The sequence below is a fragment of the Aythya ferina genome, assembly GCF_964211825.1.
Source record: "Aythya ferina genome assembly, chromosome: 1".
Lineage (NCBI taxonomy): Eukaryota > Metazoa > Chordata > Aves > Anseriformes > Anatidae > Aythya > Aythya ferina.
In genome coordinates, this window is record NC_140296.1 from 62,213,561 (window position 1) to 62,239,607 (window position 26,047).

The 26,047-nt window shown below is 39.0% G+C and overlaps 1 long non-coding RNA gene across 2 annotated transcripts in view; it reads right to left on the bottom strand.

Annotated features, from left to right (window-relative positions):
* Window positions 1-3,393: 3,393 nt before the first annotated feature.
* The window catches only part of LOC311434819, a 74,679-nt gene continuing 52,025 nt past the window's right edge, over window positions 3,394-26,047 (bottom strand). The window contains exons 4-5 of one of the 2 annotated variants that reach the window (XR_014691748.1): window positions 5,860-6,094; window positions 3,394-3,939 (exon numbers count right to left, since the gene is read on the bottom strand). This is a non-coding gene — a long non-coding RNA (uncharacterized lncRNA). Of the gene's footprint in view, window positions 3,940-5,381; window positions 6,095-26,047 lie in introns of those variants that run through there. The other variant, XR_014691749.1, reaches the window with a different exon arrangement.

Consider the following 26,047-nt stretch of genomic DNA (forward strand, 5'->3'; position numbering starts at 1 on the left):
AGCAGCCTAACTAGTTTTTCATGAATTATATACTTCTCTGATCAAACTTAAAGCACAAATAAACATGGGGGTCAGTTTGAACTCCAGAATGCTTTAAGTCCTTCTTTATATGCTGAAAAAAAAATCATCCCAAAGCAGGTAAATAGATCTGTGTAATCTGAATTATTTCATTATGTTTCCAGATTTATTTATTTTTTTATTATTATTATTATAAACAAAGACAAGATTTTCCCATCTACCAGGAACCTGTAACTAATGGATAGATGAAGAACAGCACAATGGTGCATAGACTCAGCAGCTCAGTCTGGATGTAAAATATGGTGGTTAACAGAGAAACAGGTTGCCCAGGGAGGTTGTGGACTCTCCATCCTTGGAGACAGAGGTAAAAGGGAAAAGAAAAGAATTGGAAAAGACTGGGAAAAAGGAAAAGATGAAAACATAATTTTAAAAAAAATAAACATTTCAAAGAGGATGGCATGTAAAAAGTGAGAGGCCAAGAGTGGAGCACATCAGCAGGAAACAGATTTGGACAGGTGGGGAGATGAAAGGAACCATTCCCCATTGCCCAGTCAGTGCTGCAGTCATTGAACAGCAACCTGCAGTTCTGTCCAGCCTCAGAAGCACCACAGAAAGGAATATTCCTGGGACAGAGTAGAAGAACAGCAGGAAAGGTGTGCAAAAACTGAATGAAAAATTAAAAGAAGGAACAGAAATGAAGAAAATGTAAGTTGGCAGTTTACCTCACTTTCAGGTACAGCAAAGGAATCTGTCTCTAACTCTAACTAGTCTTGTTACAATGCAGACAGTTGTATAGTTTGGGGTTTTCTTCTTCTTCTTCTTCTTTTTTCTGGATTTGTTTTGTTTTGTTTCTGTTTTGTCTCTCTTCTCATGAGTCTGAAGGAAGTGTTTGTGAGAGGCACTGAAAGCAAAGAATTGCCCAGGCGTGTCTTTGAGGGCCTGCTGTGGTGAAAAGATGAGCTTCCAGACACAGAGCAAGATTATTTTTGTGATTTTCCAGCTCTTGTTGTTTTCTCCTTCTGATGTTTTGGCCAACGTTAAATCCCAAGCAAAGAACCCCAATTTCCAGTAGTCTGGGGTAATAGTGCTGAAGAAGGGATGAATAAGTGATGTGTGATGATGTGCTTTGCTTTCCCTGATGGCTGTGAGTAATGCTGAGGAATCTGGTGCTCAAGATGCTGTCTCTGAGCCAAGAGTTAGGGACCACTGCCTGAGGGGACAAGGAGCAGATGTAGAGAATTATTTACTTGCTCACTACCAGTGAAAATTAAAATAAATAAATAAATAAAAGTAGAAGACAAATAAAAATACCAAACAATTGCAATGGTTCTCCCCTCTCACCTTCTGCTAGAAGTGCCAGACAGCATGCTGCAGCTCTAAGCACACCTGGTATCAAGCAGTACCAAAATCATTAGGTGCTGATGCTTGTATAGCTTTGCAACACCAGTCAGCTGCTCTGCAGTGTGTCAGCCACAGGGCTTGGGGGTTCTCTCCCCACCCTTAACCCCTCCTGTCTTGCATCTTCAAATCTGTAAGATGCATAGCACAGTCCTCTGCCTCACCAGCTTCATGGGGATCACCTGGACAGAGTTACTAGCCTTCTCTCTACCTTGTTTGACCAAGGACTGTCTCATGGGGTCTGGGATGAGTCTTGGGGGGACAAGGATGTAGGATTAAGGGGACTGGTGTAGATGAAGTGGGTCATTGTTCCAGAAGAAGAAAAAATGCAGGAAGCCAGCTTGGAAGAGTGTAGGCCGTACACTGAATGACAGGGAGAAATAAAAGGAAAAGAGAAAGAAACATGAAGAAGAAGAGAAAGTGTTGGAGGTGCAGGTCTCATGATGCTACTTTCCTGCAGTCTCTACTCCAGCGTGATGTCTGCCAGGAAAGTCACATTGTCTGGAAAACAGAGGTGTTAATGAGGAGAAACCAAACCCCTGATCTCACCGAGAGCTTCCTGCAACATGGCATTTGGTGGTATCAGTATCATCAAAGATTCAAATGGCAATGCGTAAGTGCATTGGTCATCAGCAGATCAGTCCATCCTGGGCAGAGGACAAAGCACAAAAGAGTGAACAATGTCACAGAGGAAATATTTAATATGTAGTCTGACCAGCACTTGAGAATACCAAAGCTCTAAGAGGTGCATTAAAAAAAAAAAAAAAAAAAAAAAAAAAAAAAAAAAAAAAGTCAAATACTCTCCTGGTGTTAATGTGCTGCAGTCCAGTGAGCAAAGTTCTGGTCAATGAAAGCAGCCTTTTAAAATAGCACAGCCCAATTCCTCTCTTTTCTTCCATGTACTCTACGGGGATTCATGCCAGCAGCTGAACTGCTGCTTTTTGGTCCCAGAAAAATACTGTTGGTTTTTTTTTTTTTTTCCTTTTCTTTTTTTCCTTTCCTTTCCTTTTTTTTTTTTTTTTTTTTCCTTATTAAAGAGTATCCAAAATTTAGCTGAGAAAAAAAAAATAAAATCTTTATTTAAACTTCTTGTAAAATCAGGTTAATTATTTTGGAATATATTTTTCACCAGAGCTTTTTCAACAGTGGCTCTGCTGTACCTATTGGTAGTGATAGATTATGGGAGAACTAAATGATCAGGTCTTGCCTAGGTCCATTTCATGTTCTGGCTTAAAAAATTTTAAGCCAGATTTGGATATTTAGCATTAACATAGTTAAATCCATGTGTAACACCATGCAATATGTATGCTGCTTACTCTCTGAACGTTCTGTGCATTTTCTTTGTGCAAGCTCTATGCAGTGACTTTAATAAATATCCTGTATAAGTATCCTCTTACCAATTTACAGAAAGGCACTGTGGAGGACGTACTTCCAAAACAAGTCAGTGAATTTGAAGGCTACAGCAAGAAGGAACAACTCTGATGCCACGAATTCACTTATGACCAAGTTAAGTGAGCAGACAGCACTGCCACCGAAATAAGCAGTCCTTCTTCCTCCTTGCCCTGTGACTATTTTCCCCTCGACCCTGTGCCATGCTGGCCTTTCTGCTGCTGGGTTGTTTCATGCAGGGGAACCAGGCCAGGAGAAAGCTGTGCTGGGAAAAAGGTCCTGGCTGGCTTTAACATGATCCACTGCATGGACCCACACCTTCTGATGCCAGGACAAGGGAGAGGGCAACGTCCAGTCACACACACACACACAAAAATAATAATAATAAAAAAAAAATCGTGGCAGTGGGATAATGGGACTGCTTCTTTTGGCCTCAGTGTTGGACTCAAGTGTTTGTGGAACCAAAGCCTCCCAGAGCCAGGTCTGGATCTCTTGTATTAATGTTGTTAAATCATGAATAAAATCTTGTTCTGGCAGAGAATTTTCTCTGGCCTACAGTAAACAGCATCCATTGCTTATTCAGTCAGGTTCCTGGAATACAGGCAATAAATATGCTTCTTTTTATTGTTTTTGGGGAAGTTTGGATAATAATGCTGGACAGCAGCTAGTCTTTTCCAGTCTGAGTCAGGCTGCACTCCCTTTCCTCGCACTCCAAAAAGAGATATTGCAGACTGCCACGTATGCTTTGGCACATATTTGGGAACCTTCATTGTCCCCATAAATCAGTGGTGCCATGCAGCGATCACTGCTGGGGTTTGGGTTATTTCCTGGCTTGAAGCACAGTGTGTTTGCATGTGTGTGGTGAGCAGGAGATGACCAGAGGGACAGCAATGACTGCTTTTCTGCAATGTGTACTCTGCCTGCTGCCATTTGCTGTGTCCCAGAAGCTGATGGCATAGGAAGAGGTGGCTAGGCATCTTTGTGCTAAAAAAGGCTTCTGCAAGATGTGGTCCAGCACCAGCTCTGCCAGCCATATTTCTGGCCAGGGGCCTCCATGCAGGGCCACATCCCTTCCTATGTGGCCAGCAAGGCTGTGTTCAGCTTTTGGAGTGGTTCTTTCCATGTTCTTGCACCCTAAAAGCACAAACAAGGATAGCGTAAGTGTTTGCAGTATCAAACATTTTGTCAGGTTGCACAATGCTTCTGCGAGTGAGGTAAACGTGTCTGAGGCAAAGTACAGGATGGCCAGTCCTCGGGAAAAATACGCACAGTTCGGCACAAAAATGACAGCCTTCCAAACGTTACACAATCACTTGCTCAGAATCCCAGATAATTAAGAAAGAAACAAACCAACATCAATTCAGATGCTCTACATGAAGGGAGAAGCCATGTGTTTTAGGGACTAGGTAAATGTTTAAAAAAGTAATAAAAAGAATGGAGTGCCTGGTCAAAAAAGCCCATGTAGGGTCAGTGCCAGAGGGTCCTGGACAGACAGACAGACAGGCAGAAGAGACAGAAGTTTGCAGACACATAACAGACCTCTGGTGTGCAGGGGGTATGTGTGACAGCTTTGTTCAATAAGACAAGCTTGTGGATCTCTTAGGTTGGAGGAAAACAGTTCAATTGATATGTAAACTAGCAGCAGTAGGATGAAAATAGAAATTCTCTACAAACCACACCAGCCAGAGTTGGGGTTGCAAAACATTGAGAATATAAATGTATCTCTGAGACTTCAGGAAGTAAAGTGCTTTTACATCTTCACAGGCACTGCCAGCCCTCTGAAACCGTTTTCCTTTTCCTTTTCTTGTATGGAGACACAAATTCCCTCCTTTCTTCCCCTGACCTTTTGTTTTACTCTATCTGAGTTGGAAAACATCTCCTTTGATTGTCAGAGTGTTGCTTTCATTTGTAATTCTACTTTGTTTTGCAAAATCATTCAGGAATTCTTCTTGATCCAAAGGCAGTTGTTTGAAAGCATTTCAGTAAAGCCTGTAGGAAGACAGACATCTATTTATTCGTCTGGTATTCGCTTTCTCCATCATTTTCCTTGTTCTTTCCTTGACTTCGCTGATGACCACTAATTTGTGCATTTAGAATTCAAGGAAAAGCCTGCTTTTATATTTTCAGAAAAAGCTAGTGTTATTTTCTATCCTTTGCAAGATGCAGTATGTGCAATTTTCTTCTTGCCTCGAGGTCTGAAATCACCACAACAATGCCTTCTGCCATCAAGGTCTCAGAGGCTCCTTTACAACAAAACACTTGAACAAACACTTAAAGTTAAATCTCTGCATATCCTTATCGAAGGTGGTGAAGTATGAATACACCTTGAAATGCACAAGGTTTTTGTGCAAAGGTACTAAAGATTTGCATTCAGAAAGGAACAGATGAAAGTTTTGCACTAGAAGTCGCTTTTAGCTTGAAATGGCTTTTCAGTCGATAGCAAAAATTTCACATTATTCAACATTCCACAAGAAAGAAAAAAAAATAAGCTCAAAGCCAAGCTTCCAACCGGAAACTATATAAGTATATGTATTTCATTCTTACAAAGTTTGAAAAATTAAGAAAATTGCAAGGCTATTATCTCTAGGTCTAAACTAAAAAATGACATGAAAATGTAGGGAAAAGAGATCTGTTGTTTGTTTTCCCTGTTTTGTGGTATGTAAAAGAGCCTGAAAGGTTTGGAGATGAGATACGGTCTCCTCTGAGGCCGGGTCCAGTTCCTCATGTTTGCAGTGGTTGAGCTGGGTATTCCTGAACTTTCAGGCTTCGTCAGTTCTCCTCTTTGGAAGGACAATTTGCAATGCTGCTTTCTGTAGCTGTAAATTACTACATAAGCGTTAAAGTACTGGAAAATTGCCCTGAAATGCTGTTCCTTTTACCTTAGCATAATCAGATGTGTTTCAGGGACTGATTTGCATCCCTAGAGGTGTCTCCAGGATCACGGTATGGGCATGGTACCATAAAACCAGCTAAGATGCCCAAGGGCTGGAAGTGCCCAGAGAAGAACTGTAAATATTTGCAGCAGGCAAATGCACTTAAGGATAGATTAGTAACCTGTTTCTGACATGGGGAATCCATCAGGAAGTCTTCACACAAATAATCTGAAAGATCAGACCCGGTGTCATTTGGATTAAGATGTCACTATGCTGTTATCTGGGATGAAGTGTAGGATTTATATAAACATCTTTCTCTTGCTGAGAATCAGCCAATTCAAACAACTCGTGTAAGTGGTTTCCATGCTAAAGAGGACTGTGTTTACATCTTGAGCAGCTGTCGCTGTACTGTGGACCTGCATGGGGAATAAAAAGAAAAAAGAAAAAAAAAAACTCTTTAATTTCACATTTATTACCCTGTTTCCAGTCCTCTTGGACATAGTGGCCGCTTTGTTCATCTGGCAGCAAAAAAAAAAAAAAAAACAACAACAAACAGGCAATTTGGCCAGAAGAAGGAATATTCCTGCTTTGTGGGATCCCCGGGTTTTGTGAAGTGCTGTTGTGATTCTTCTGCCACTCCCTTCCAGAGATGAGAAAGGAAAGAAAAGACAGAGGGGGAAGGGAAGAGAGATGTTTTTCTGCTAGACTGGCTTTACGTGAGCCGTATAGAGACATCTTCTGTTGACGTCTAACTTAGTCACTGCAGCTCATTTTCTGCTTCTCTCAGTAATACAGGGGAAGGATCTGGGAGCCTGGGATAGCGGGGCTCTGGACTGATCATTGCTCTCTTGATATTAAATGCTGCAGCAGCTGTCACACCTGTATTAGGCACCTCCAGTGTGATGCCTTAGAGAAAACCTTCGAGACCTGGGGCTGAAGGTTTGTAACGGATGGTTTAAAACCAGCTTCTGAGCACTCTGATCACCTGCACTGAGTTTTCCTGACAGAGGATCGGCATCCTTATTTCTCCCTTAAGAACAAAATGTTAAGTCCTGTTCTTCAGTGTTTATTCTTTCCAGATACAAATACAAGAAACCCCACCTTGTGCAACTCTGTTTGCAGCCTGAGCACTTCAAAAAGACCGAAGCATAAGGAGGAATGTAGCCCTTTAAATCTTACTCAATCTGCAATTTGTATCTCCTTGACAAAAATTCTTTCTTTAAAATTTGGAACCTGTGTGTTAACGAATCTCACCTTTCCTAGCTAGTCCAAGTTAGGTCTGATGAAAGCCACCTTTGATTTATTTTTTTTTTGTTTGCATTAAATGTCTTTTTGAACTCTGGTGTGGGTGGCTGACCTTTAGAATAAAAAGCCATCCTGGTGCAATGCAGCTAGAAGCATTGAACAAGTGCACTGACAGTTAAATGAAAAGTGACTGGCTGGGCTGAGGTACACCTGTCACATTAATGCTGCCAGGGGAACTTGGTGCTCACATGCTTGTTTGTTATGTGTTTTTTTTGTTTGTTTGTTTGTTTGTTTTTCCCTATAAATCTTAGTTCTATAAATTTGCTAGGGAGATTTACATCTACATCTCTGGCTCCAGAGGCACCCTGCATGATATTTAGAGGAACTCTGGTTCCTTTTCTCTGGAATGCAGGATCAAGTGAGGGCTTACACATTAAAAATGAAAAACTAAATCAAACAGCAGTGGCTTATTCTTTAAAGTAAACAGAGCAAAGGCTATCAGTGTCAGCCACAGCAGCAGTCAGGTGCGTGCTGACAAAGGAAAGTGTGGAAAAAAAAATCCTAACAGAGGAAGCTATTGGGGTTTGCTTACTTTTTCTAGAGAATGTAATATTTTTAAAGAATGTAGGTAGATTTACACTGTAATAACAACAACAACAGCAACCCACCAGAAGGCAGACTTGTTTGCAGTAAAACCATTGAACTTTATCTAGCTTACGACCCTGCTTGGAAAAGTGCTGAGCACCCGAAGGTTCAGAAAGGTCATTAGAAAATTAGGTGATGCTCTCAGAGTTAAGTGCAATGTCAGGATGAGGCAATGTTTAAGGAAATGACTCCCAGATTTACCATTAAGCTGTAAGTGAGGAACTCTAGACCCATTTTACCAACAGGTAAAGCTATTTTGCCCAGTAATACTAAAGGAGGCAGCAATTCACTGCCCCTGCTGTTGTTTACTTTGCTTCTTGGGTAAGGAGGGGGAGAGGAGGATAAAAAAAAAAAAAAAAGTGTTTCATTTTCGTTTCCTGGGCTGCCTGGATTCTGTTATCTGTTCTGGGTTTCTTAACCCCATACTAAATTATGTGTTTTACTATTGTTTGCTCCATCAGGGGTTAACTTCAGTGCAACGCAGTACAAAATTAGAGCGCGACAATAAAAATAAAAAGTCTCTTTTATGAAAATGGCAAAAATCAAGAATAACCGTATTTCCATATAATGGCAGGTATGTATCAGGGAGGAACATTAGTATCTTGTCAATGATAACATCTTATCAGTGAGAAGTCAGTGATTTCAGACTTCTTATTCCTTTTTTTCATATGCAAAGCTGTTACTAGTGGCTGATCTATATTCCGAATTATGTGGATATAATGCAAAGGAGATGAACCTGCCTGAACAGCAGCATTGCAGTGACTTTTGGCAATGGCATTTTGCTCTGTACTCTTGCACCAGAGCCATGTCCAACAGATACTGCTGGGCTAAACAAAGGTTAGGAGGAGCAGAAGGCAATGCAGGTTGTATGCCAGAAAATGCTGGAAAGAAATCCCAGAAGGATGGCTCACTGTGATAAAGTTGTCTTCCAGACAGATTTAAAAATTATGTCAGACAACAGAGATGTTTACAGCTGCTTTGCTTCCCATGCTCCAAAGTCCAGCCTAGCCAGGCTGGGCTGCAGCCCTTTGTCTCTACCTGTTGAAGTGTCACCAGTGCGAGCACTCATGTCCCTGAAAATAACATCATGCAGAGGAGATTTGCTGAGTAACAACAACCCATTTCTGTCCTCAAAACAAAAAGTCTGACTGCATGTGAATAGTTTTTAGTGGTTGCAATAGTTAGATTTTTATTAGTGCTACTGTTTTTCCTAGTAGTAATGGCAAATTTTCATGACACATCCGAGCCAGATTAGTAACTGCTGCCCCTGAAGGGCAGATCGCAGATCTTATTTTACACTTTCCCTTTTCACCTTCCTTCTTCTGCCCCAATTCTTTCCCCCGTCATTCAGCCAAGGAGAAAAAAAAAAAAAAAAAAAAAAACAACAACAACAACAACAACAGCAACTTTTTATTATTCCACTGAGTTTGCATAGCATTTTAGTGAACTCAATTCACTAAACCCCTTAGTTGTCTCTCCATGCCACTGGAGGAACATCACAGATAGCACAAGCTGTAGGTATTGTCTAGACATGGTGAGGGAGCACTGGTTTCCTCTTTTTCTGCAGCGGAACAACTACTTGGCTCCTCCCGCCTTACAAAGCCATGCCCCTAGCACTTCATCCCAGTAATATTTTCCCCATCAGCAAAGACAGTTTAAGAAGTTATTATTTTTCATGTTCCTCTACCTGTTTCCACTGTCTGCCGTATTTCTCCTATGTGCCATGAGCTATGATATTGACCAGATCTCTGAGATGATCCAAGTTTCTCTTCAGAAGTAGTTCTTTTAAAAAAATAAATAAATCCTTCTGATCCTTCTGGTGGTTGTGACCAGAGCACAGCCCAAAGCAGCCCTGCAGCCCTCTCAGCCAGCACAGCTGAGGGCACTGAAGTACAGTTGTGAAATCCAGGTGAGTTTGCAAAGAAGGGAGTTGAACATTCAGGGACAGGGAGCAATGAGCTATTTTACACTGCTTTTCCAATAGAGAAGAAGAATGTCTAAGTTATGTGGATTTCATGTTTTTGTTTTCAGTAAAGACTGCAGCGAACACAACGTGGTAATGTTCAGCAACAGATGAACCAGAAATTCTAACCACTGATGTTAATATGAGTTTCTACAGTGACAAACAAAAGGCTAAGGACTTCAAGGTGGCAGCTGTGTTTTTGGCTTTGATCAAAGAAATTGAGAATTGGTGCCAGCTGGGAACTATTCAGCCTTTCCTGGGACTGACTGCAACAAAGAACCAATTTTGCTCTAGGGGCTTGTGGGCCTTATTTGTTACACCTGACTGACCTGTGCTATATTTATTGCCTGTAGGTAAAATACAGATTGTTTTCTAGGTTTGGAATGAAAAAAATACTCATCATCATAGCTGTGGCTGCTTGGCATCACAGACTGTGAAGTACTGTGCTTTTCTCCAAAGTCTAGATTACAGAAACCCCAAATCTAATACCTCTTCATAGTTCTTCATCTAGGGTTATGCCCACCCTCAATCAACAACACATAATGAGCCCCATGCATGCTGTAATTTATGTGCTTGTATAAAATACATTTGCCAGTTTAGATGTTTACATGGGATACAGATTTTTGTTTGTAAGGAATATATGTACAGAGAGCTGAATTTGTTGAACACCAGGCAGAAGGGAACATTGTCTTCCCCAGTGAGTTAACGACTTGTTTATATTAAATACTGAAATAGTCCTTAACAAGTTTCTATTTACCAGGAAATAACTCCACCTTACTATCTGAAAGGGGCATTGATAAGTTTCAAATTTAGAGGGAGGAGGCCATTAACGCTTCAGGAGAAATATCAAAATTATCACTCTGATGACGCTGCAGATCATAGGTATCCATGACGGGGTAAAGGTTTGAGTCTGAATATAACCTCAATAGGAGCCTAAGTGGTCATGCTCATGGCCTTCTAGAAGGTTTTCTTCTGAGTGAAAGATAAGAGTTTCATCCTAAGCATACCATGTAGGGGAGCATCTTGGCAGTATTTGGAGAAAAGAAATGTCTTGGAGTGGATCTGAAGTACATATATATAATCATTATTCTTTTTTGTTTATTATTATTTTATGTTAAATTTGAATTTAAACCAAGTAATCAGCTATTCAAACCACAATAAATAATTACTTATTATAACTGTGTCTATATCTACTTCTGTACATATTTCCCATTATCCATCTTGTGTTAAAAGCAATTTGAGAGTAATCCAAACATCAAAACATGTATTTCTCTGGATGTGGTGACCCTTAAAGTTTGGGTTGTTAATCATTTTTCTGTGCTATCGCTCCAGTGAACGTGTTTTGGAGAACTGAAGTGTAAGTGTTCCTTCTTTAATCTATTTAACTGGTTTGAAATATAGAGCATCACTGCAAATAAAATTTTTTTCAGTAAGCAGCATTGGCCAGAGACTCTGAGTCTTGCACTGGTACAGGAAAGTGCTTGTATTGAAACACAGATATAACTGGAAACAAAGATGCTGCAAAAAATAGTCTTAGAGGAACCATATTATCACAGTGTGAGAATCTTGCTTAAAATATCAGACACATGATTAAATAAGCAGATTAAAAGCAGCGCAATGCAGATAACTTATTATTATCACATATAACAAGAACATGAAAAATATTCAGTCTGCAATTGTGTGAATAATAAATAAAAAGGAAAAATATTTATTCTAGAAACTGCTTCAAGTATGTGACATTTGGGACAAATGCTACCTAACTATACCTCAGTTCAGCATCTAATTTTCAAGAAGGTTTCAGAGCATCTACAGGTGGGAATCTAATGAGGAATATAGGTTCAGTGCCAGAAGGGACAGAACTTTTGTTTGTTTACAGTCAGATCTGCTTTCTGACCTTCACCCACTGAAAGCTCCCATTCAGCTTTTAAATTGTGGATGTTCTCACTAACAGTGCTTTCTAGACATCCTATTTCTTAGTACCATGACTAAAGCTCAGCTAGGCACATGCTGTTTACAATTGTTCATCTTTGCTAAGCTGCTCTTGATAATGTTATCTCAAACTGTTTCTAATGCTATCTTATACTATTCAGTATACTAAGGTCTCTTAAAGGAGTTAAAATTAAATTTTTGATCTGTACCTGAACCTTTGCAAAACCCTTTTGGAAAGTTTCTGTGGAGTTTAGCATTTTTTTTTTTTATTATTTTTTTTTAATTTTTTTGTCTGTTAGAAGAGGTCTGTCTAGCTCTTTCTTGTATAAAGCGAGAACATCCAAGGAGTCATAGTAAGGTTTGTAATTTTTTGTATAATAGAACTACAATAGTGACATTAGAAAGGATAAAAAAGATCAAAGACACACACACTAATGTTTTAGGATCCATGTTATCTAGGTGGAATTCAGAAAAGACAGTGTGTGCAAGGTTATTTCATCTATCTTAAAAGTTCTTAGAAGAATTTCTCTTTCTATTTCCAAAGATATGTATGGTCTGCTGCTTTGAACTATTGTGGGCATTCTTGGGCTATGAAGACTTATTTTTCAAGCACCAAGAAATATGCAAGTCGTCACCAAAAGCTAGCAAAGATATAAATTATGTGCTATCAAAACTTCAAAGTGAAGAGAGAAAAAAAGCAGCTACCACTGTGTGTTTCACAGAAGATATATTTTCCTAATGCAACCAATTTGACAAGAACAGCGCTCAGATGCTTGCAGTGATAGGAAGTAGTATAAAACACTAAGGCTGTCACCACTGTCAGAAGGTGACATTTTTACCCGGTCACATTAGCCACCTCATGCAGAAATGTATTAGAATCAACTTTTTGCCGTAAGACAAACGAGATGTTAACCATGCAGGGGCACATGGATAGTTACTTTCGGTGATAACCTACTTCACCATAGGATTTTAGCGAGCTCCGTAACTAGAGGTAATTTTGTAGAGGTGGAATTGCTATAAAGCCTTTCTAGTTGTGACTGGGAGAGAAATTTTGCTGTGTTTTATAGGTGACTAGTCAGAACAGGTTCTGCTACTACTTTCCTTCCAACTCAAATCTTCTTGCCTTTGTAAATACTCCATGTTAGACACCTTGTTATAACAGAAACCTTCTGTGTTTGTGAATATAAATCCCCAGATGAGATAGAGATAGAAAGATTTAACAAATAGAGATAAGTGTGAAAAGTCTGAAAATTAAGAAAATAAGAGCAGACAAAGATGTGAGAAGAGTAACACAGAAAAAATGGACTCTGGCCATCTTCTTGAAGAAGCTGTTCAGGAGAGAGCAGGAAAGTACGATATTGCTAGAACATTTTTTTTAAAGTGTCAAAAAAAAAAAATCATAGATTTGGAAACTACATTTTGTATGGTTTTGAATTAACTTCTGTAGAATACTACTGTCTGAATCCAGAGATGTAAACAATGAATGAAATTGATCCATCACTTTTCTCCTTTAAATAAAAAATAAAAAAACATGATTTCCTTTGCTTATATATATATATATATATATATATTATTATTTTTCCCCTCACAGGGTCTTGGAATTGTTTTCTAACTATCTCTAGTCTTTGTCCTTTTTCCCTTTTCCGTAACTCACAATTGACCTGTTGAAGAACAATTGGGCCTGTTTTATGAAATCAATAGGAACTTTTTATTGCTTGCTGTTCCTTGCAGGGCTCCTTTATTTCCTTGTTCCTAACTGTGCTGCTGTCCTATGATATATATATATATTTTAAATTAGCAGACTAGTAACCAACCATGTAAATTGTCTTGTTGGTTCCTTTTCTACTTGGTCAAAGGAAAATTCAAACAGAAGTGCTTAAAAAATTACTTTGTGCAGGGAACAAAAAGAGCTTCTTTCATTATTCCAGGGTGGAGGAGGATGGATGGAAGAAATGAGTGTAGGGGTTTTCCTTCCTTTGAAGCTTTGTTCCTATCTCTGGTTACCTAAACCATACCCTGATAAGCAAGACAGGCTTTACTGCTAGTTTGTAAAGGACCTGTTCCCACATGTACAGAGCATCTCTTCTTCTATTAGGTATGAAGAAACGTATCAGATATGCCTGAGCTGAAATCAAGTCCTAACTCTGGCAGTCACTGAGAATAGTCATTACTTTTGTGTGTTTATCATCTTACAAAGTTGAGTTCAAAGGTACTTACAATGAGATAAAGAGAAATCTTGGCCTTTTAAAGTCTATGGGAGTTTTGCTGCTGATTTGGCTGGAATCAGGATTTCACCTTGAATATTTAGCCTGTTGAATGTCCTAAATTGCACTATAAAGCAGATGCTTTCCAGTCTTTAGTGGCTAATGTCCCCAGCTCTTGTAGATCCCTGCAAGACTTTAATTCCCGATCTTTGCTTGTCACATGTCCTATAAGCTACTTTCTTTGAAAAGTACTTTAGAAACAGGTGTGTACTCTGCACAGGTGTTAGACCGATGCAAAGTCTAAGTTGGCAGTCAGTTGGTCTTCTTGTGAGAGGGATTATTTATTTATTACTGATTAAATCAAACATCAGGCCTGACAGTGAAGTCTACTTATGATTTTAGCCTCCAGTAAAGAAGCCGGAGTTTAATTTTATTATGAGTTTGCCTTAGAATCATTTCATTCAGATTCATGACCCTGCACTCATGTATTGATATCCAAGAGATTAATCTTATTTTAAATGACAGGTGAAAGTCTTCAGATCAGGAACATGGTACATATCTATCTGTGCAGCAAGTCTCCAAATGGATTCTTCCTAGATAATTAACAGATTTCAAGGCAGTGACACAGTGATAATAATTCATCCCAGAGTTCAGATACATACTTGATTGACTTTAATTTAAATATGTTAAGGTAATAATAATAATAAATTCTTTAATTCAGGCATTGTAAGAGCTTAAAGGCAAGTGTCGGTTTGTGCTGTACCTCCCAGCAGATTAGTTTTCTAATATATCTGTTTTATAATGAAATTGCAGTGGCGAAGCTGTAATTTGGGTTATCTGCCAAATGTTCCTATGCCTATTTACATTATAAGCTTCAGCTGAAACTGACACATATTAGAAATTTCCCAAATACACACCAGATTCATAAAGCACATGGAGAGAATGAGATATTTTTAATTCAAGATGGAGACTCCTGCTCATCATAAGTCCATCTCAGTCATTTCGTCCTAATGAGCTTCTTTTAATAAGCACTAATAATTGTATTGACTGTACAGATTGCATTCTCAGGACCTGAGAATACTGAATCTCCTGCCACAAGGGGTGGTTCCTTGTAATTCTTGGTGGCGATAACGTGGAGGTCTGCTCTGTGCCTCCAACAGGTGCTTAACATGTTGTGGATGCTGGCCACAGGCAGGGCAACTGGAGGTGTCGTGCTCCTCTAACACTTCTCCCCTTAAATGCCAAGATACACCTTTACAGAAATTAAACAGCTCTGTTACTACGGCTCTAGCTTATCTATTACCATTCCTTTACCCTATACCCAGTCCTACTTGCTGGTTCCAGAGCAGTCTTTACTCGCATGCATGTCCTCTGCTTGCACAGTGGGCACCCTTTGATAAATCTGAGGGCTTACAGATAAATGCCCTACAGGGCCTTTTGGAAAGTGTTGGTTGTTAGTTTTGGAAGTTTTTGGTTGTTAACAAGAGTAAAGGGCAGATAGATAGCTGAGGTGGGGAAAGAAAATGACACCTCAGGACACAATTTTTGATAAAGGGAAAGGACTGTGTCAAAAATTTTGATACTTACATTTTTCAGACTTTATGAATTTAGAAAATCTGAATAGTCAACAGCTTGCAGTGGAAAAGAAATCTGAAGAATTGTTTGTATTAAAAACAAGAAATTATATGATTCTTCTATATGATTCTAACTCTGGGAACTTAGTCTTTCAGCATTTCACTTTGCAGCTCCCTGTATGACCCTAAATATTTCAGGAAGGAAGTTTGATCACAAAGAAATCACTAAAATAAGAATTTTTCTGCCTTTATGAAAAGCCAGGTATTTTCTTCAGAATGCTGAATGAATGGCATTTTCAGATCTTACTGATGCTAGGCTGAATGTGAAGAAATTATAGCGAAAGCACTGAATTATATTTACATTCATGCAGAACCAAGGGGAGATCAGAATCAGCAATAACATAGCTTTTTATTTTAGAAAAGATCAACAATATAGTCAATATCTACTACCATCATAGTTCTTAAGGAACTGTACCCTGATCTCCTATCTCTAGTGATTAGTCCAATGAGCTCAATTAAAGCAAAGAAAGTTATTTAGCATTACGTTTGCTAAAAATAGGCCTGAGGCCTTATGGCCTTAGACAGATTAAGCTATGTCTCAGGTGGTGAAAGGACAAACTTCTCTTCCATTATGTCATTATAGATCTATATCTCTCCGAAGGTAAGCTTACACGTTTAAAAAAAAATAAAAATAATAATAATACTCAGCATCTTAAAAGAAATCACTATTGTCACCTATCTGTGTTTTCCTGCTTTTTTGTCCTACCTGCCTACAATGTGGAAAGTATTAGAAGTGAACATTCTTTATTTCCCAGACTTATAAATAAATCATACACTTTTGTTCTGTCTGCTTTTCTTCTGATTGCACATCAGCAAGTGATTGCAATTGCTTCAGCATAGATACATTTTTGCAAAGTACATCCCACAGTCAAATAAGCAACTTTCACATTTCTGTTAAAAAAAAAAAAAAACACCTCTGTGTAATTTTATTCCTGTTTTATATTTCTAGAAATCCTTCCCCTAACCTTTTCTGAAAAGCAGCAGTATCTATAATGTTAGAGTTAAAAGCATCAGCTTTCTCACTGTGGCAATTAAGCTGCTCTGTGATTAGCAGTGGGTTATGCAATAGACTAGGAGACATTGCATCTACCCTTCTGCTTTTTCTCCAAGGGCTAGTAAAGTAACATTTTATGTTATCAAGGACAGGAGCACCCTGAGAACCTACATAGATCTATGGTCCTGGAGAAAATACAACTGCCATAAATACCATTTTTTGCAGTAACTAATGTGTATGTAGCTTGTAACTCAGTCCAAAGCTTTTGGAAGTGAAAATCTTTTTCACTGGAAAACATTACTGATGAATTTGGTACTGTGCAGGTACTGTAATGAGTACAAAGGAAATGAAATAAATGAATATTAACACAAAATTTTTACTTCAACAGGTTTATTTCTTCAGTAGGTAATTATTCTTTAGCAGTTTCTTCATAGATCATAGCCTGGTACAATATATTAGTAGGATACAGTTTCTACACTAGGCTAGATACATTTGTACCAACATTTCTTATTTTTTAAGGGGTTTTATAACTTTGTTGTCAGGCTTTCCCTTGGGCTAAGCCTTGGGTGAAGCAAACCTATATGCAGAAAAAGCATTTAATTAAAAAAAATAATAAAAATCTTTAAATCCTGGATCTCTCCTTTCTTTTAGATCAAACTGTGGCAAAGTGATGTCAATGACATCACTCTGATAACACTGGAGTAACATTGCTCTTGCTGTGTTACTTTCTCATTCCTACTCTGACAACCCCTCTCTTCCTCCCTCCAGCCCTGGTCTGTCCCTCTGGCTAGATGTTTACAGGTTAGGCAATGAATGAAGAAGCATTTTCTCTCTAACACTTTGTGATCTGATTCCACAAATAGTTTCCCAGGCACAGAGTCCAGCTAAGATCAATGAGATCATTCACATAAGCAAATAAAGATTTGCAGGATCAGGCCCTTGATCACCTCCTCTCTTCTCCTGGGACTAATGTTCTTTCCCAGCACCACCATAACAACACACTTTGGCATCTCTTACTGTTTTCCTGCCAGTTTGACCATTCAATATATTTTTTATCCCTTAACTTCATTGAAAGTTCCATCTGTCCTTTGCTTTCCAAAATTTGTTTGGGAAAAGTGAAAACTCAGGTAAAATTATTATTTTTTTTTTTTCCCCTCTTATGTTTAATTACTGGAGCATGATTTCTTCTCTGAATCCTGAAGTGTTAGTCCATGCTTCCTCCAGAGGCTTTCTATCCTGCAATGGTTCAGCTCCCATGCTCACTATGCCACAGATAATTATCATTATTAGTGAAAAATTATTTCTTTACGTCTATGCACACCAAGAGCATCGTTTTTACAGTGGGTTGCATCATGTGATGTCAGAGGTTTAAAGAAAACAATTTCTTAGTGGGAAAAATAGAGAAACCACCAAAGAGCCCAGGGCTGCTTCATTTGAAATCAACAGAGATTTGGACATGGAGTTCAGTGGGAACAGAATTAGCTCCCAAGACTGTAAGACCACTCAGTCCCAGAGAGCCTGATTTACACAAACACTTCTTTCTATAAGAAATAATATATTCCCCAAAGCAGTAAGGAGAAGAGCCTTTAAATGCTTAAATGCTTCCTCCTGTGCCACCAGTACCTTATTGCCCCCACCCAGTCTTTTTTATGGTGGGCTAGAAAGGGAAAAGGAGAGACTTTCAGCACCCAGAAAATCTCTCTGATAAGAAGTGTTTTCAGATGTGGTTCCTGTGAGATCAGTGACAAGGGAGGACTCACACAGCAGAGGGCTTATGGGGAAGGAAAAGGTGTGCAGCAAGAGGCTGTGGGAAGGGACACAGAGGAACAGTGCTACAGTGCTCCCTTTCCATTTTGATATTTAAAAATTAGGGCTTGTCCTACATTTGTTGCTTTGGTAGAAGCCTGCAAATTATACTCAGCTGTCACGTGGGCACCTGTAAGTGTACAGAATTGCTAGGAATGGGTGTGCAAGGACCCTGATAACCTCCCAAAGTTCCTCCAGAAGTCTTCTGATGGAGAGAGGACTCTTTAGCAAAGACTGAGTGTTCTGTGGAGAGGCAGGAGGGCCTTGAGCAGGCTCACCTCCAGTCATGCCATGGCTGAGTGTGGTCTATGTGGGTTGTTAAGGGCTGAGGGGGTGTTTCAGCCACCATGTCAGCTGCTTGAACCTGCCAGTGTGGTCAACAGACTTGACTCCGTATAGATACAGGTACAAATCCAGCAAGTCCCTCTGTAGACATGCCTACAGATAGTGTTGTAGACATGCCATAGAAGTGCTATATTCATCCTGAGATCCATTATATTGAAAAATAAGAAGAGTTCCCTACCTGAACAGCCCCTCAGCCTTTCAGGACAGTGACCCATCATTGCTCTTATGTGACACCTCCTCTGAGACATTTTTTCCCTTATGAATGGAGCTGGGATGCCAATCCAATGGGGCAGCTAGAGAGAAAATCAGCAGACATAAGTCACAAGCTTTGGAAAGTTACCCAAATGTAGTCCTGCCATTTACCTTAATGTATTATATTTTATTCTGTTGCATTATCCTTGAATGCCTAAGTAAGCCTGTATTATGGCATTATTTGTTACTGGCAAGTTATTGGCTACACAGCTGTATTTCACTACAGAGAAATAAAAAAAGTGTACAAATTGTGTACTGGCTGTTCCTGGGCTTACAACCATTATATTCCCAATGGACATGTTGACAAAGATTTTAACGGTTGTGAACCAGCTATTTCTCTGCTCGTGGCTATTAGAAAGTCTCCACTGAGAAGCCAAAGGAGTTTATAATGGTCATGAACCAGCTATTTCTGAGTTAATGGCTATTACAGATTCCTGAGAAATACCAGTGAAGTTTATCATGTTCACAAACTGAGTGTTTCTGTCTCACAGTAACTATAAACTCTACTGAGAAAGTGAAAGAGTTTGTAGTGGTCACACATGAGCTATTTCTAGGCTTAGTGCTATTACTAACTCAGATAAGAAGCCAAAAGTTCACAAAGTGGTATTTCTTTCGCCCCTGGCAAACTTCATGTAGAAACTGATAAAGCTACTAATGTTTCTCAGAAAACCACACTTTAATTCACAATAACACCTCTCAGAGTACTACAGTGGCACAAAATCTCTGCTCTGCTTAGAGCCACTGTGGCAACTTGCCAGGAGCCTGAGGGCTGCAACTCATTTATATATGCATTTACATAAATTTACATGAATTTTGTGTCAATTTGTATTCCATCAATGTTGCAATGAAACCTATACTGAAGTGAATAAACAACATATAGTTAACTGACTAATACTAACACTGTTTTTCTATTTTTTCATTGTATTTCCTTTCAAGCTCATTTCCTTTTCATCTTTCTAATGTCTATTCCTTAGCTGGGTTGACTTCCAATCTCGGACATAGTCTGTTTCATAGGGTAAAGAAAAACGCTGTTTCATCTATGTTTGATGGCAGGGAAGCATGGGGTTGTGGCTTCAGCAAATTGCTGATGCTGTACACTTAGCAATCTCCCCAACCACCAGCAACTAATATACATATTAAAGAGGGCAGTGCTAGCACAGTCCCTTGCTGACCTCCAAATGTCAAACCCTCAGAATATTCATGAGATTTTAAATATACACATTAAAAAATCGTGAATATCAGAAGTAGTAGGTCTTTTTGAATGAAAATGACTGTAAATGTAGAGTTTTTGAGATAAAAATATCTCAGTGGACTGAATTAATCATTTAATAGCAAAGGTCCCCTTTGTGACAGGACCTATTAGGAATTAATGGACTTTGATGCCATTATGTACAGTTGCCTTCCCTTTAGGATGCACAGTTTATATAGTGCTTCATTATTCTTCAGTGCAGTTTTCAACAAAGGCCACTATGACTTCAGATAATTATCTGTATAAACTGCAACCTCATATTCCACTTTCTGCTATCCTAACAAAACCACTGGCTTTGAGATGAGAAGAATTCCTCACTTGTTGCTTGAGGGTATGACAATATTTTAAAGTGGAGATGGATTTAAATCTTTTGTGGCTTTGCCCCAGTCAGGTATCAAGAAAATAGCTTTAAAGACTGAAGATCCCTCTACAATTATAAAGCACTCAGATGGCTGATAACACTTCCTTAAGAAACCTTGCTAGGTTAGAAGTGATGGAAGAGGTTACAGCTAACCACTGTTAACTTCAGTATTTTTAGATGCTGCAAGTGCAGTTTGGCTAAAACCTATATTTAAAATGTTTTCCAATTTCTACTCTTATAGTCCAGTTAGCATGTAACCTGTGTTGGTGAACAGCTACAGTAATAAAAGCATTTTTAACAGCATTGCTCATCTGAGTGACCAGGCATTCACATCTAGGCCTGCATCATTGGGATACATGTAATATCTTCACCAGAAGTGGAGGCTTTAAAGCTTACACTTTAAATTTCAAAGAAAAAACAAACACAGAAATGTTGTAAGGTAAGAATTTACTGTGTTAGACCAAAAGTTCTTCAGTCCAGGATCTTATCTGGTGGTGTGGATGTCTTTCAGCTATGTTCTTTGGTAGAAGTCATCTGGAATGAAGACCAGAAACAAATGCACAAGGAAAAGAACAGCAATTTGGTTAGCAAACTGTGACGTTTCCCATGTTTGGCATCTGGCTGTCCAGCCGTCTTTTGAATGAGGACTTCCTGCTATCAGGTGGTGGAATCAGCATCTTAGTATGGAAGAGTCCTGATAGATTTTTATTCCATGACTCCCTTTAACTGCTTTTTTGAACCAATTCACAGCTCTGTCCTACCAATTTTACATTAGAGAGAATAGTGAAAAAAACATGAGTTTCCTTTCCCTGCGAAGTCAGTGGGAATGAAACACAGGAGAATTTAGATAGGGAGCTTTTAACCCAATTGAACATACACAAAACATGGGACCAGACAGGACACACCCAAGGGTCCTTATTAATTAATTAATTAATTAATTAATTTTATTATTCAATTAATTAAACATTAAATGACTCTCACAGTCATTCTGTGGGGAAGTGTCCTGCTGGCAGAGACAGGCAAATGGAAGCACCACGTGGCTACATGACTGAGCCAGGAGCACGGAAGCAGGAAGGCAGTATCACTGACGACAAGGCAAGCAGAAGCTGGTCTTACATGCCTTTGTGTAAAGCGAAAGCCATAATAGAGTCTTTTACTCTAAAAAGTAAAGAAAGCATTGATAGAGTCTTTTACTGCAGTAGATTCCAGAGAAGAATGAGAAGGCAATAAGAGCTCTCTCCCAGTACCTCTCCTCCCAATCCCCAGAAAGTTTTGTAGACTATTAAGGTACAGAGGCAACATACCTTCTATGCTGCTGCTGTAGCAGTCTGCAGGACATTGTGCCCATGCAGTGCCCTCCAGAACTCCAGCTACATCACTTAAGATATCTGTCAGTCTTGTACTCTAAGAGAATGGTCTTTTTTCCTGACATTGGCACTTCAGGGAAACAGCCTTCCCCTGTTTTAAAAGATGTCCCTCATTTCAGTGTTGCACAGGGAAAGAGAAGATTGGCTCAGTCAGTCAAACCATCAGACATTCACAGTGCAATGCTAAGCAATATAAATGTTGATTAAGTCTTGTTTTAAGTGCAAAATCCACCCTGGAGAAATTCTTTAAAAAAAAAAGTAACTACCAAGCTCCCAAGAAATAAGGTTCTTCCTTCTGTGTTGTCTGGAGACTACATTGAATTGAAGGCTCTGTGAAAAATAAAAATACATAAATAAATAAAATCATGGATTTGCTTTCATGCTTTAGATTGCTGCTTAAAACACAATATTGCTTCACAGTTCTGCTCAGTAATACCAACAACCAATTTAATGCAAGCAAAAAAAAAGCTGGAAAAAATATTAATAGCTATATAAAGAGCAAATGGTTGACATACACGGGCAGCAGGCAGTTGTGAAGCGACTGAACACTATGTGCAAGATAGAGTTTTGATATGTGGTATCCAGACAGCTTCTAGTGATGGAATGAGGATGTTTTCAGAGAGAATCCTTACTAAAGCTCTGGAAATCTCCACCTGGCTCAGTAGCTCATGACTGTGTGTCATGAGCACTTCCAAGTGCACTTCCACTGGGGTTCTCAGCTCCAGGTGCAGCCAGAGGTTCCCCTGGAAGTCCAGGCAATGACATGGGGAGGGTGGCAGAGGACAGTGGTAAAATATTTGTGGAAAAAAAAAATGGGTTTGGAGTCTTCCCATTTCTGTGACAACACACTGCTTGAAAAAAGAATAATTTAGCTAGAGTGAGGTAGGGACCTGGGGGCAAGCCAGGGAGTTGCTAGGAGTGCTCACTCAGAGTAACATCTTACTGGTTTGATCTAATCTTTGTTGAAAGCTGTTTAATTTATCAAAGCATTATGGCTTGAAATCAAGGTCTATACACTCAATCACAGCCAACAGTTTAGAATCATAGAATGTCCTAAGCTGGAAGGGTCCCACAAGGATCACCAAGTCCAACTGTTGGCTTCACACAGGACCACCCAAAAATCAGACCCTGTGTCTGAGAACGTTGTCCAAATGCTCCTTGAACAGGCTCAGTGCCGTGACCACTGCCCTGGGGAGCCTGTCCTAGTGCCCGACCACCCTCTGGGTGCAGACCCTTTCCCTAACCCCCAGCCTGACCCTCCCCTGTCCCAGCTCTATGCCATCCCCTCGGGTCCTGTCGCTGTCCCCAGAGAGCAGAGCTCAGCGCCTGCCCCTCCGCTCCCCTCCTGAGGGAGCTGCAGGCCACCATGAGGCCTCCCCTCAGCCTGCTCTGCTCTGGGTTTAACAAACCAAATTAACCTCATCCGCTCCTTATATATCTTGCCCACTAGACACCTCATCATCTTCATAGCCTGTCTCTGTATGTTCTCTAAAAGTTTTATGTCTTTTTTTTTTTTTTTTTTTTTTTTTTTTTTTTTTATATTGTGATGCCCAAAACTGTATGCTGTACTCGAGGCGAAGCTGCACAAGTGCAGAGCAGAGCAGTACAATCTTTTCCCTCAGCCAGCTAGCAATGCCATGCTTGATGAACCCCAGGGTATGATTGGTCCTTTTGGCTGCCAGGGCACATTGTCCTTTTGAGTCCTGCATCCAAGTCATTTATAAAAACATTGAAGAGAACTGGCCCTAAAATGGAGCCCTTCAGAACCCCACTAGTGACTGGCCACCATCCTGATGTAACCCCAACTACTGCAACCCTTTGAGCCTGACCTGTCAGCCAATTGTTCACACAATGTATTATGTATTTGTCTGGCTGTATGCTGGACTTTTTGTCCAGCATTTACATTTTATGTAAGTCATCTCTTGTAGGAGAAGTGCAACTAGATTCCCTTCTATGCTCAGCTTCTTCTGGTACATGAAGATTACCTCATTCCATGCATCTAGCACAGGGTGAATATTTTCTATAAGGGAACAATACTTAATCCTTTTTGTATATATAGTGTCTGATATATATTGGTCCTGTACAACATAAAGCAGTCTGAAGTGACAGGGTTCTGTGATTGGGTTAAGGCACAACTTCTGTATTTTCACTTGGCTGACTTGTTGTGGACTATGACCAACTCAGTGGCCACATTCTGACAGCAAGTTGGCATATATCCACTCAAAGGCAGAAACTATCACTTTCTGCAAGGAATAAAGAAATGATTTCACATGGATCAGATCACAGTGATTACCATAAGACATATCACAATATATACAGAAGTGTCTCAGCTACAGCAGACTCTCAGATGTAGGCCTGCATACAAATGGAGCAGATGATTAAAATAAGTCTAATGTAACTCCAAAAGAAGAGTGCTAAGAAAAAAAATAAAATATAATGAGTAATGTGAAAATACAGTAAAAAACTTTTTCTTTTTTTCTGCAATGGCGACAAAAATATTTTCATCCACTGTCATGTCAGTAGACCACTTGATTGTGATAAGAAGTGCTAGCTTCCTAGCTTCATGCATAGCTAAAATGATAAATCTCTTAGTGAAGATGCTTTAGGTATAGCAAACACAATATTAGTGTTCTTCCAATTAAAGATATAAAAATTGACATGAGAGAGTGTTTTCTCTTTGACCATGGTTGCCTCAAGCCATGGAAATTCACGACTACTACTGGTAGTTTTCATTCCTACACTGCTGATACAAGACTTTGCAGCACCATGTTGCAGAAACAGTTGTGTAGGCACAACCAGGGAAATAATGAGTTTTAGTACAAGGTTGGGAGCTACGGATTGGGACAAGGAAGGTGGAGATGGGAACTGTTTAAGCAAGTTTTAGCAAGGCAGAAAGATTTCAGTAGTTATTTCAATTTGTTGTCACTATTGCAGAAAAAGAAAAGAAAAGAAAAAAAAAGAAATCTTCAGGCTTGTACTCACAAGACAATTATCTCTATGCTGCAGCAGGATCTCTCTCTCTTTGCAGGATCTAAAAAATATTTTCCATTTCAGTCTTTTGATCCTTAGAAGAGAATTACGAAACTGCAAGTTCTGTGCTCTTTATAAATGATGTAACGGAAAGATTTAACTGCTACTTCTATTCATTTCACAAAGTGCTCGAAATTATTATAACTTTAAATTGGGACAATATGCTTTGTATGTGCCAAAATCTATGACAGGAAGCATACGTTTAAGTAAAGAATTATTGATAAATTATTTGGTAAGAAAGGTTGCTTTTATTTGAAGAAATATGATGACAAAACAGAACAAATGAGAGGGATTTCTCTTCTGTGTGTATTTTAACTCTTAAGTTCTTGATTTCACATATGATTACAGGAAAAAATATATTATGCAGTCTTGATCATGTTCTTTGAAAGGTTTATCAGGAAATCGTGAGCATTACTGAAGTATTACAAAATAACAGAAGACTTGGTATGGATGTTTGGATCTCAGGACGAATGTTTGACATAGAGGAATTCCACAAACTATGTGTAAATACTTTAGAAACAAGTCCAATATGTTCTACCTTTGAATAATGTTCACTTAATGGTCACTTCCATTCACACTGCTGGAATGTTTATTCCAAATTCTGCAGCAGAACAAATAATTTTTGTTGAGGTTCTTAGATAGAGTTAGACTTACTAAATATGGTAAAGCTTGAGTCCAGATTAGAGCAAACCTCTTCCACATTATTATTATTTTTTTTATGAATCAGTTACAAAGAGGTATTGAAATATATTCATACTGACTGTAACTCCCATTTGAAATAACATACTGAAACCTAGGGTAATTGAATTACATATATGAAGTTAACAGAAATGTACACTAAAAATAGTGTTAGAAAAGATAGCTTTTCTGAAATGTCTTTTGAAATTAAGCCTGGTTTTGGTGGGAGGTTTTCAATTCATGTTTTTGTTCATTAGTTATATTTCATAAATATGATCACCAAAGTCCTTTTTATTTATTTATTTATTTTTATTACAGATTCTTATTCCTCCCCTTAAAAATATTTTATGTCCTTTATAACAAACATTTACGGTGTTCAGTATTTTAGAAGACAGAGCCCTATTAGCACAGCACAGGGAACAGGATAGTTCTCTACAGTTCATTACTGATAGTGCAATGAAGTGCTCTGTTTATTTTAGACCTCACATCACACTTGTCCCCAAAGTATCTTAGCAGCTCAGTGCTTGAACTTATCTTCCTGTGAAAAGCAAGATTGCTTCTTCTTATGCATGTGCTAGTGCCTTATCCAGTGTAGCTTGTGATGTGTCAAGATATGAAATTTCCACTGCTTCCCTTAGGAGGCTTAGTAGATTTTACCTTAGTAAAA